Source organism: Oncorhynchus nerka, unplaced genomic scaffold (genome assembly GCF_034236695.1).
Source record: "Oncorhynchus nerka isolate Pitt River unplaced genomic scaffold, Oner_Uvic_2.0 unplaced_scaffold_1633, whole genome shotgun sequence".
In the NCBI taxonomy this organism is placed as follows: Eukaryota; Metazoa; Chordata; class Actinopteri; order Salmoniformes; family Salmonidae; genus Oncorhynchus; species Oncorhynchus nerka.
Genome location: NW_027039695.1, coordinates 15675 through 28121, shown reverse-complemented (window position 1 = coordinate 28121; position 12447 = coordinate 15675). Strand labels below are relative to the sequence as shown.

Here is a 12447-nt window from a genome sequence, read left to right as displayed (position 1 = left end):
GATTAGACTGTAGGTAATCTGACTGATGTCTCAATGGTGCTGATTAGACTGTAGGTAATCTGACTGTCTCAATGGTGCTGATTAGACTGTAGGTAATCTGACTGATGTCTCAATGGTGCTGATTAGACTGTAGGTAATCTGACTGTCTCAATGGTGCTGATTGAACTGTGTCTGTCAATGGTGCTGATTAGACTGTAGGTAATCTGACCGTCTCAATGGTGCAGATTAGACTGTAGGTAATCTGACTGCTGTCTCAATGGTGCTGATTAGACTGCAGGTAATCTGATGTCTCAATGATGCTGATTAGACTGTAGGTAATCTGATTGATGTCTCAATGGTGCTGATTAGACTGTAGGTAATCTTACTGATGTCTCAATGGTGCTGATTAGACTGTAGGTAATCTGACTGATGTCTCAATGGTGCTGATTAGACTGTAGGTAATCTGATTGATGTCTCAATGGTGCTGATTAGACTGTAGGTAATCTGACTGATGTCTCAATGGTGCTGAATAGACTGTAGGTAATCTTACTGCTGTCTCAATGGTGCTGATTAGACTGTGGGTAATCTGACTGTCTCAATGGTGCTGATTAGACTGTAGGTAATCTGACTGATGTCTCAATGGTGCTGATTAGACTGTAGGTAATCTGGATTGATGTCTCAATGGTGCTGATTAGACTGTAGGTAATCTGATGTCTCAACATTAGGTAATCTTACTGCTGTCTCAATGGTGCTGATTAGTAATCTGACTGCTGTCTCAATGGTGCTGATTAGACAGGTAATCTGACTGGTCTCAATGGTGCTGATTAGACTGTAGGTAATCTGACTGTCTCAATGGTGCTGATTAGATAAGGCAATCTGACTGATGTCTCAATGGTGCTGTAGGTAATCTGAATACCAATGGTGCTGTACTGTGGAAACATTAGACAAGCTGATGTCTCAATGGTGCTGATTGGTTTTAAATGATTTATGTCAGTGCTGAATAGACTGTTCGCCTAGATAATGAAGTGACACTGCTCACCCAGGAAGGCATTGAGGTTTGACCTATCAGAACAGGGGCTTAGGGACAGTATATGGACTGGCTATTGGTTTTAAATGCCCTGTCAGTGTTGAACGACTCTGCCTTCTGTTTACTAGTATAGCTGATCAGGTACAGGTTTGACCGTGGCCCTTGGGTGAACAGGGGAAGTGGTGGTGGTGAGGGACGCAGACGTGCGTGCGTGTGTGCTGTGCTATTGTGTTTGTGCATTCATGTGTGTGCATGTGTTGATGTTCCTACGACAGGTCTAGATATTGAATCAATGGTTTCCTCTTAAAGATGTGGGAAGGCATTGCCTCTTGTTCCCTTGTTACTCAAAAGTGACTCAAACCATTGACTCAAACCTACTGGTGACTCAAGCCGATTGGTGACTCAAAGTGACTGGTTACTCAAATATATTGGTGACTCAAACCTACTGGAGCTCAAACCTACTGGTGACTCAAACCTAGGAGGACTCAAATATATTGAGTGACTCAAACCTACTGGTGACTGAAACCTACTGAGTGAGTGAGGACTGGTGAGTGAGTGAGTGAGTGACTGAGTGTGTGACTGAGTACTCAAATATACTGGTGACTCAAACATATTGGTGACTCAAACCTGTGTGTGTGTGTGACTTTGTGCAACCCTATGTGTGTGACTCAAATGTGTGACTCAAACCTATAGTGTTCCTCCTCAAACAGTGACTCTATTGTACTTGAATCTACTGGTTACTTAAAAGATGTGTGACTCAAGCCTACTGGTACTCAAACCTACTGGTGATTCAAACCTACTGGTGACTCAAACTTATTGGTGACTCAAACCTATTGGTTACTCAAACCTATTGGTGACTCAAACCTATTGGCGACTCAAACCTATTGGTGATTCAAACCTACTGGTGACTCAAACCTACTGGTGACTCAAACCTATTGGCGACTCAAACCTATTGGTGACTCAAAAACTGGTGGCCTCAAACCTATTGGCGACTCAAACCTATTGGTGATTCAAACCTACTGGTGACTCAAACCTACTGGTGACTCAAACCTATTGGCGACTCAAACCTATTGGTGACTCAAACCTATTGGCGACTCAAACCTATTGGTGATTCAAACCTACTGGTGACTCAAACCTACTGGTGACTCAAACATATTTTTGATGATGGACTCATTACGAGTAGTTGCAAGGTTGCTACATTTCTAGTTAAGAAGAATCTAGTTAAAGAAACATCTGCAGGTGTGTGGTAGTGGTTTCAAATGTTACACAGGAAATAAATGCTCCTTTATCCAGTGAAGAAAAGCACTTGCATGTTGATTTTTTACGCTACATTCTTAGAAAAAAGGAGTTCCAAAAGGATTCTTTGGCTGTCCCATAAGAGAACCCTTTTTAGTTCCAGGTGGAACCCTTTATAGTTCCAGGTAGAATAACTCTGTTATTATTCTACTTGTTAATGTTATTATGTTAATATTCTTCTTGTTAATGTTATTATGTTATTATGCTACTTGTTAATGTTTTAATGCACTTCTATGCAGCACATTAATAAATCAACCTAAACTATATTTATTTTTGCTTTGTTGCAACAATGAGAAACGAGAAATGACAGAAGGCCGGGGCTACAGGAAGAGAGCATGCCTTCGTCCCAAAGGGCACTTCTATCCTCTGTGTGAGTGACCACCAGGCCTCTGGTGAAAGTAGCACGACTACATCGGGCTCTGGTCTAAAGTAGTGCACTACTACATAGGGCTCTGGTGAAAAGTAGTGCACGACTATATCGGGTTCTGGTGAAAAGTAGTGCACTATATGGTGAATAGGGCTCTGGTCTAAAGTAGTGCACTATTTAGGGAAATAGGTGCCATTTGGGACACAGTCCACAGCTCACTCAGAGGAAACAGGATGCAGCAGTGGCGTCCGTTCCGTTGGCAGCGAGGTCAGTCGTTCAGTTTTGTGTATGTTTCCATGGCCACAGTACATGTGTGTCCCGTTGCCATGACGCTGAGCCAAAGGCCCTGGGGTCTGGCTAACACCTGCCATCTGCTGGGCTAAACTGAAGCAAACAGGAAAACGCTCATCCAGAGGCCAGGCTCCTAGTGGCCTGGGAATTTAATGCAGGGAAACTTAAATCAGTTTTGTAATTTTCTATCAGCATGTAAAATGTGCAACCAGAGGGAAGAAAATTGTCATCGACGGGCCAATGGAGCAGGTTTGAGAGCTTTAAGTTCTTGGCTTCCACATCACCAACAAACTAACATGGTCCAAACACACCAAGACAATCGTGAAGAGGGTAAGATAAACCTATTCGCCCCTTCGGGAGACTGAAAAAGATTTGGCATGGGTCCTCAAAAGGTTCTACAGCTGCACCATTGAGAGCATCCTGACGCAGTTTTGCATCACTGAGTAGTATGACAACTGCTCGCCCTCGACGCAAGGCACTACAGAGGGTAGTGTCTACGCCCAGTACATCACTGGGGCTAAGCTTCCTGCCATCCAGGACCTCTACCAGGCGGTGTCAGAGGAAGGCCCTGAAGATTGTCAAAGACTCCAGCCACCCTAGTCATAGACTGTTCTCTGTGCTACCGCACGGCAAAAGAAGCTGCACCGGAGCGCCTAGTCTATGTCTAAGAGGCTCCTAAACAGCTCCCTACCCCAAGCCATAAGACTTTGGAATATCTAATGAAATGGCTACCCAGACTATTTGCATTACTTTCCCCACGCCTGCTGCTACTCTCTGTTATTATCTATGCATAGCCACTTTAGTAACTCTACCTAAATGTACATATTACCTCATTCACCGGTGCCCCTATATACAGTCTCACTATTGTTATTTACTGCTGCTCTTTAATGAGTTGTTATTCTTATCTCTTACTTTTTAGGGTTTTTCTTAAAACTACATTGTTGGTTAAGGCTTGTAAGTAAGCATTTTCACTGTTGCTGTATTTGGCGATGTCACAAATACAATTTGATTTGATGATTTGACACACGCACACACACACACACACACACACACACACACACACACACACACACACACACACACACACACACACACACACACACACACACACTCGGCTGCTGTAGGCTGACTGCAGGTGTTTGGCTGTAAAGATTCCCTTCCTGTGACCGCTGCCTGTCCCCTGACCTCTACAGTACCTGACCCCCTCTGTCGTTTCCTCTTCAACATTGTGCTGACCGCTAACAATATTGCAGAAGCCACCTGATTGTTTTCACGGTAGTTAGCAGCTAGCACGTTTAGCCACCTGATTGTTTTCACAGTGGTTTAGCGCGGCAGTTATTTCCCAGTGGTTAGCAATTTAGCCACCTGATTGTTTTCACAACCTTCGCCACGTTTTAGCAGCAGTAGTTAGCACGTTTAGCCACCTGGAATTGTTTTCACAGTAGTTTTAGCAGCCATTGTTTCTGGTGGTTGCACTATACGTTTAGCCACCCGATTGTTTTCACAGTGGTTAGCAGCTAGTGGACGCGAGCCACCTGATTGTTTTCACATGGTTAGCAGCTGGTTTAGCCACCTGATTGTTTTTCACAGCACGCGTTTAGCCACCTGATTGTCACAGCTGGCCACCTGATTGCCAGCACGCTTAGCCACCTGATTGTTTTCACAGTGGTTAGCAGCCACCTGATTGTTTTCACGTTTAGCCACCTGATGTTTTCACAGTGGTTACCTGATTATTTGTTTCAGTTAGCACGCGTTTAGCCACCTGATTGTTTTCACAGTGGTTAGCAGCTAGCACGTTTAGCCAACTGGTGTTTGGTGCCCTGAGGTGAGGCACAATCAACTATTGGCTTCAAATGGATGTCCTCATGTAACAAAACTATGAAGAAAAATAATATTTCTAAAAACAGTTGTCTAATATGTACACTACCGCTCAAAAGTTTGGGGTCAGAAGAAAACAATTGTCCATTAAAATAACATCAAATTGATAAGAAATATAGTGTAGACATTGTTAATGTTGTAAAATTATTGTAGCTGAAATAACAGATTTTTTATGGAATATCTACAAAGACATACAGAGGCCCATTAACAGCAACCATCACTACTGGGTGTTCAATGACGCGTTGATAGCTAATCAGCAAGTACAGGGCCCATTATCGCTTAACCATCACTCCTGTTGATAAGCCACGTTATTTAGCTAATCCAAGTTTTCTAATTTAAAAAGTGATTGATCATTATTGTTTACAATTATGTTGCTAGCTGAAAACTGTTGTTCTAGTTAAAGAACCAATAAAACTGACCTTCTTTAGACTGGTTGGTGTCTGGAAAGTGTATTTGGCCGGTTAAATTACACGAAATAGTGATGACAAGAACGCTGTTAAATCATCAGTCTAACTAACAGTCTATTATTGTGGTTTCGACTATTTCAAGAAACTGAAGACTTTGCTGAAGACAAGTATTAGCCAATAGCCGTGTTTAGCCAATGGCGTTGTGTTGTATGTACGTTGTGTTAGCCAGTAACGCGTTGTTAATGGCGCTTGCGTTGTTAGCTAATACAAAATGTATCCTTTTAAAGTTGGTATCACATTGAAAACCCTTTTGCATTATAATATTGATGCAATTTTCCAGCTATCTCTCCTTTCACAGAACAGCTGCAAACATACTCTAAACAGAATAGAAGAGGAGTGGGAGGCCCCGGTGCTGTGAGCAGAGGACAAGTACAATAGAGGGTCTAGTTTGAAACAGACACCTCACAAGTCCATAAATAGTGCCCGCAAAACACCAGTCTCGGCGTCAACAGTGAAGCGACTCAGGATGCTGGCCTTTCAGGCAGAGTTGCAAAGGAAAAGCCATATCTCCAGACTGGCCAATAAAAACACCACGATTAATTAAGATGGAGAGGAACTCTGCCTAGAAGGCCAGCATCCCGGAGTCGCCTCTTCACTGTACAATGCAGCTTCCTGTACTGGTTACAGCTCTACCTCCAGTTACTGATAGAGGAATGAGCACTGTGTTCAACAATGACTGGTTACAGCTCTACCTCCAGTTACTGATAGAGGAATGAGCACTGTGTTCAACAATGACTGGTTACAGCTCTACCTCCAGTTACTGATAGAGGAATGAGCACTGTGTTCAACAATGACTGGTTACATCTCTACCTCCAGTTACTACTAGAGGAATGAGCTCTGTGTTCAACAATGACTGGATACATCTCTACCTCCAGTTACTACTAGAGGAATGAGCACTGGGTTCAACAATGACTAGTTACAGCTCTACCTCCAGTTACTGATAGAGGAATGAGCACTGTGTTCAACAATGACTAGTTACAGCTCTACCTCCAGTTACTGATAGAGGAATGAGCACTGTGTTCAACAATGACTAGTTACAGCTCTACCTCCAGTTACTGATAGAGGAATGAGCACTGTGTTCAACAATGACTGGTTACATCTCTACCTCCAGTTACTACTAGAGGAATGAGCTCTGTGTTCAACAATGACTGGATACATCTCTACCTCCAGTTACTACTAGAGGAATGAGCACTGTGTTCAACAATGACTAGTTACAGCTCTACCTCCAGTTACTGATAGAGGAATGAGCACTGTGTTCAACAATGACTAGTTACAGCTCTACCTCCAGTTACTGATAGAGGAATGAGCACTGTGTTCAACAATGACTGGATACATCTCTACCTCCAGTTACTACTAGAGGAATGAGCACTAATTTCAACAATGACTGGTTACACATCTCTACCTCCAGTTACTACTAGAGGAATGAGCTCTGTGTTCAACAATGACTGTTAAGGTGGGTTAAAATGACAAATCATCAAACGCATAAAACATTATTAAACATTAAGACACGACCTGAAATGACTAATCTGAACCACTTACTACTTAAACTTGACAAAATGTATAATGATTTTTTTTTTTTTCATTTAATAGATGGAACCTGCATTTTTTTATGTTCACTACAACAAATATTCATGTTCAAGTTAATTCAATCATTTTAATTCAGAATACTTAATGTCATTTAATGGAAAATAGTGAATAAAACATAACAGTTAAGTATGTACAACTTCTAAAAGATAACCATATAAGGGTGCTGAGGTCACTTTAAGTTTTGAATACTGATATACTTTTTGTTGGGTTTTTTACATAACGGTTCTAGGCAACGGGAGTTAGCAGAACTGATATACTTTGAGTTGGGTTTACTAGTAACGGTTCTAGGCAACGGGAGTTAGCAGAACTGATATACTTTGAGTTGGGTTTACTACAATGGTTCTAGGCAACGGGAGTTAGCAGAACTGATACTTTGAGTTGGGGTTTACTACAATGGTTCTAGGCAACGGAGTTAGTAGAACTGATATACTTTGAGTTGGTTACTACACAACGGTTCTAGGCAACGGAGTTAGCAGAACTGATATACTTTGAGTTGGTTTACTACAACGGTTCTAGGCAACGGGAGTTAGCAGAACTGATATACTTTGAGTTGGGTTTACTACAATGGTTCTAGGCAACGGGAGTTAGCAGACATTGATATACTTTGAGTTGGGTTTACTACAATGGTTCTAGGCATTGGGATAGGTAGAACTGATATACTTTGAGTTGGGTTTACTACAACGGTTCTAGGCAACGGAGCATAGAACTGATATACTTTGAGTTGGGTTTACTACAACGGTTCTAGGCAAACGGAGTTAGCAGAACTGATATACTTTGAGTTGGGTTTACTACAATGGTTCTAGGCAACGGGAGTTAGCAGAACTGATATACTTTGAGTTGGGTTTACTACAATGGTTCTAGGCAACGGGAGTTAGCAGAACTGTATACTTTGAGTTGGGTTTACTACAATGGTTCTAGGCATTGGGAGTTAGCAGAACTAATGACTTTTACACTGTGTTAATAAACAGTTAGGAATTTAGCCTAATTAGCCTGTTTTGAATTCAGTTGACAATGCATTAGGTTGAAGTGTTGAAGGCTGTAAGTATTGTCTGTCTTTTGAGGGTCGACCTGGCCATCTCTCGGCCTGGCTAACCCTGTCCTTGGTATAGTTACTCTTGAAGGAAATGTTGAATATAAATACCATATTTCTATGGTGCAAGATAGATATCTGTTGAACAGTTAGAAATGACTGGATCACCTTTAGGTTTGACTTGTTATTAACAATTGTACCTGTCTTTTCAGGTGTGAGAGTGAGCTGAAGGCTAGTGGCTGCCAGTTGGCTCTGGAGGAGGACGAGGGCTTGTGTGACTGGACCCAGAGGTTGAGAAACGCAGACAGCGCCACCTGAGGAACAGGAGTCCTCGGAGGACCATCAGCCCCAGCAGCAGCAGAATCAGCCCCAGCAGCAGCATCAACCCCAGCAGCATCACCCCCAGCAGCAGCATCAACCCCAGCAGCATCACCCCCAGCAGCAGCAGAATCAGGCCCCGCAGCATCACCCCCAGCAGCAGCAGCAGCCCCAGCAGCTCAGGCTAAACAGAGCCTCCCAATCAGGCCCTGCTTGAAGACACGTCCTGGACCTGGGCCCGAGGAGAGGGAGGAGAAGGAGGTAGAGTGGGAAACGAAAAGCCAGCAACAAGACACAAGACACTTCAAGAAGAGTAACAGATGACAAGGTAGAGTTACGGTTGTGTATATCCCGTGCTGTATCCAATCATCACTCAAGTCACAGTGTCGTCTTTATTCACGGCAGGGCAAAGAGGGGAAAGCTGATGTTTGGTGTTGTGATGCCAAACTTGACCGCCGATGACGTTTGATGCCAAAAGTCAAATTGGACTATAAAGTGTTCTTCTGAATGCTCTGTTTTGTTTTTAGGTCGTGGAGAAGAAGAAATCTGAGCTGAAGATCTCCTACACCTCTAAAGTCATGAGACACGTCAACAGCAACGGGGGAAGCAGCTGAGCGGAAGTGACCTCATACCTAGTTGCAGGGAAACTGTCTCCAAGGTAACACACCTAAAATAGTCTATATGTGTGTCCAAAATGGCGTCCCGAATCCTTAAATAGAGCCTCATCTGGCCAAAAGTAGTGCACTATATAGGGAATAGGGTGCCATTTGGCTGGTCTAAAGTAGTGCACTATAATGGGAATAGGGTGCCATTTGGTTGGCCTATAGTGTACTATAACAGGAATTGGGTGCCATTTGGCTGGTCTAAAGTAGTGCACTATCAAGGGATTAGGTGCCTTTGGCTGGCCTAAAGTAGTCTACTATAACGGGAATAGGGTGCCAATTGTCTGGTCTAAAGTAGTGCACTATAAAGGGAATAGGGTGCCATTTGGTTGGCCTAAAGTAGTGCACTATAACGGGAATAGGGTGCCATTTGTCTGGTATAAAGTAGTGCACTATAACGGAATAGGGGTGCCATTTGTTGGCCTAAAGTAGTGCACTAAAGCAGGAATAGGTTCCATTTGGTTGGTCTAAAGTAGTGCACTATCAAGGGAATAGGTGCCATTTTGGACACAGTTCAGGCTGGGGCAGATCTCACTATTGTATGTCCAAATTCAATTTAAAGAGGAGGAGAACTCAACACAAAGACTGAAGCTGTCTGAGTTTCCCTTTATTTATAGTTTCCTTGGTTTCAGTCTTATCTTCCTGCTACAGATGGAGGATCTTCATTTGAGCCAGTTTTCTACAGCAGGAAAATAATCCGCAGCAACAGGAAATGTGAATTATAGAGTGGATTATTATTAATGGACATTTTTTGAAGAGGTTGATACATCATTCGTAAGGATAAATCAAGTCTGAAATTGTTAAGGGAAATTACACACTTCAGAAGCCTTTTTTAAACCTCAAATAAACTAGACGTTTTACATTTCCTGCGCGTTGCAGGAAAGCCTTCCTGCAACACGGCGATCAAATTAAAATGTATGGGTGATCGCTTGTAGAGAGAGAATAATAACTTCTGTAAAGCATCTATCACTTCCTACTTCATACTGAACTGAAAAAAGACGCATGACAAGATCAGTGACTCATCACTTCCTGTATGGGCTAGCTCAACATCCTTCCTTAATTTAACCAAGCCTTAGAGTGAGCTATCGGGTGTTGAGACACAGCTAGAGGCACAGATAGAGATGGCTGGAGACACAGATAGTCATGGATGAGACACAGATAGTCTTGGATGAGACACAGGAGAACATGGCTGAACACAGATAGTCATGACTGAGACACAGATAGTCATGACTGAGACACAGATAGTCTTGGATGAGACACAGGGAAGACATGGCTACAGAACAGCTAGAGACACAGATAGAGATGGCTGAGACACAGATAGTCTTGGACAGGACACCAAAAGACATGGATGAGACACAGAAAGAGATGGATGATACAATCAAAGACATGGATGAGACACAGATAGTCTTGGACGAGACACCAAGAGATGGATGAGACACCGAAAAGAGATGGATGAGACACCGAAAGATGATGGATGAGATACGTACTTCTTCCTTGTTTGTCACTGAAGGAGACAGGTAAACATTTCAAAGCAAACTGAGGGGAATCTTGTGGATTGATAAGATGACAAATGGCCAAAGTAGTTCATAACTCACAGCAGTGGAGATATTAGAAGGAGTGTTTACATTTTATAATGTAGTTTGATCATAGTGAGAGACGGAGCAGCTTCCTCCAACCTGTCCTCTAACTTTGGACTTTACTTTCATCCTCTCCTCTCCTCTCCTCTCCTCTCCTCTCCTCTCCTCTCCTCTCCTCTCCTCTCCTCTAGTCGTAGTGGCAGCTTGGGAGGGCAGAGACAGGAGGAGGTGGATGGAGAGGTTCCCGGGGGCAGCTGGAGACAGAGAAGACACCAGGCCAGGGACAGGGCACCCTGGAACAGCTGAGACAGAGACAGCAGGAGGACCAGGAGGAGATGGAGGAGTTGAACCGCAGGAGAGAGGAGAAACGCAGAGCCAGGGAGGAGGAGGAGCACCAGAGAGAGAAAGAGGAGCAGCACAGACAGGAGCAGGAGGAGGTGAGACCTGGGTCCGTTATAATGAATGAACAGGGGGGTCAGATCCTAGACCAGCACTCCTACTCTGAGACTGGTATGTACACTATCTGTGTGTGTGTGTATATGCATTTCGCTGCATGTTAGTAACACTTCCTATGAACACCTTCTTCATAATGCATTGTTAGCACTTTTCTAACACCTTGTGAGCTCTGACATAATGCGTTATAATGCATTATAATGCACAACATGCGCAGCAGAGGTCAGTTCAGGCTCATGTACAGTGGGGCAAAAAAATATTTAGTCAGCCACCAATTGTGCAGGTTCTCCCACTTAAAAAGATGAGAGAGGCCTGTAATTTTCATCATATTTTCCACCATAATTTGCAATTAAATTCATTAAAAATCCTACAATGTGATTTTCTGTATTTTTTTCCTTCTCATTTTGTCTGTCATAGTTGAAGTCTACCTATGATGAAAATTACAGGCCTCTCTCATCTTTTTAAGTGGGAGAACCTGCACAATTGGTGGCTGACTAAATACTTTTTTACCCCACTGTATGTGTATGTGTGTTGTTCTAATGTAATTTCTCTGTCTACAGGAGGAGAAGAAGAGGGGTGTGTTCTAATGTAGTTTCTCTGTCTACAGGAGGAGAGGAAGAGGGGTGTGTTGTTCTAATGTAGTTTCTCTGTCTACAGGAGGAGAGGAAGAGGGGTGTGTTCTAATGTAGTTTCTCTGTCTACAGGAGGAGAGGAAGAGGGGTGTGTTCTAATGTAGTTTCTCTGTCTACAGGAGGAGGAGAAGAGGGGTGTGTTGTTCTAATGTAGTTTCTCTGTCTGCAGGAGGAGAGGAAGAGGGGTGTGTTGTTCTAATGTAATTTCTCTGTCTACAGGAGGAGAGGAAGAGGGGTGTGTTCTAATGTAGTTTCTCTGTCTACAGGAGGAGAGGAAGAGGGGTGTGTTCTAATGTAGTTTCTCTGTCTACAGGAGGAGGAGAAGAGGGGTGTGTTGTTCTGATGTAATTTCTCTGTCTACAGGAGGAGAGGAAGAGGGGTGTGTTCTAATGTGATTTCTCTGTCTACAGGAGGAGAGGAAGAGGGGTGTGTTCTGATGTAGTTTCTCTGTCTACAGGAGGAGAGGAAGAGGGGTGTGTTGTTCTAATGTAATTTCTCCGTCTGCAGGAGGAGAGGAAGAGGGTGAAAGACGGGATAGAGAGTAGGAGGATGGCGGCTTCAGAGAGAAGGATGAAGAACCTCAGTATTTCCAGCATTGAGGGAGACGAGTCCTTCAGCCCCTTCAGTCCCATGAGCCCCACCTTCAAGGTACTACTGATGTCCCGGTATCTATCAAACAATCAATCAATCAATCACATAACTTCAAGGTACTACTGATGTCCCGGTATCTATCAAACAATCAATCAATCAATCAATCAATCACATAACTTCAAGGTACTACTGATGTCCCGGTATCTATCAAACAATCAATCAATCAATCAATCAATCACATAACTTCAAGGTACTACTGATGTCCCGGTATCTATCAAACAATCAATCAATC

General features: G+C 43.2%; 1 long non-coding RNA gene and 1 pseudogene across 2 annotated transcripts; both read left to right on the top strand.

Annotated features, from left to right (window-relative positions):
- Positions 1-8240, top strand: part of LOC135568323 (caldesmon-like) — a 23354-nt pseudogene extending 15114 nt beyond the window's left edge.
- A 643-nt stretch (positions 8241-8883) lies between these two features.
- Positions 8884-12231, top strand: LOC135568324 (uncharacterized). 2 transcript variants are annotated; one of them, XR_010462612.1, is made up of 3 exons: positions 8884-8898; positions 10671-10916; positions 12072-12231. It is a non-coding gene; the product is annotated as an uncharacterized LOC135568324 (long non-coding RNA). The 2 variants fall into 2 exon arrangements; XR_010462613.1 differs by lacking the exon at positions 8884-8898 and adding an exon at positions 10316-10419.
- The last annotated feature ends 216 nt before the right edge of the window (positions 12232-12447 follow it).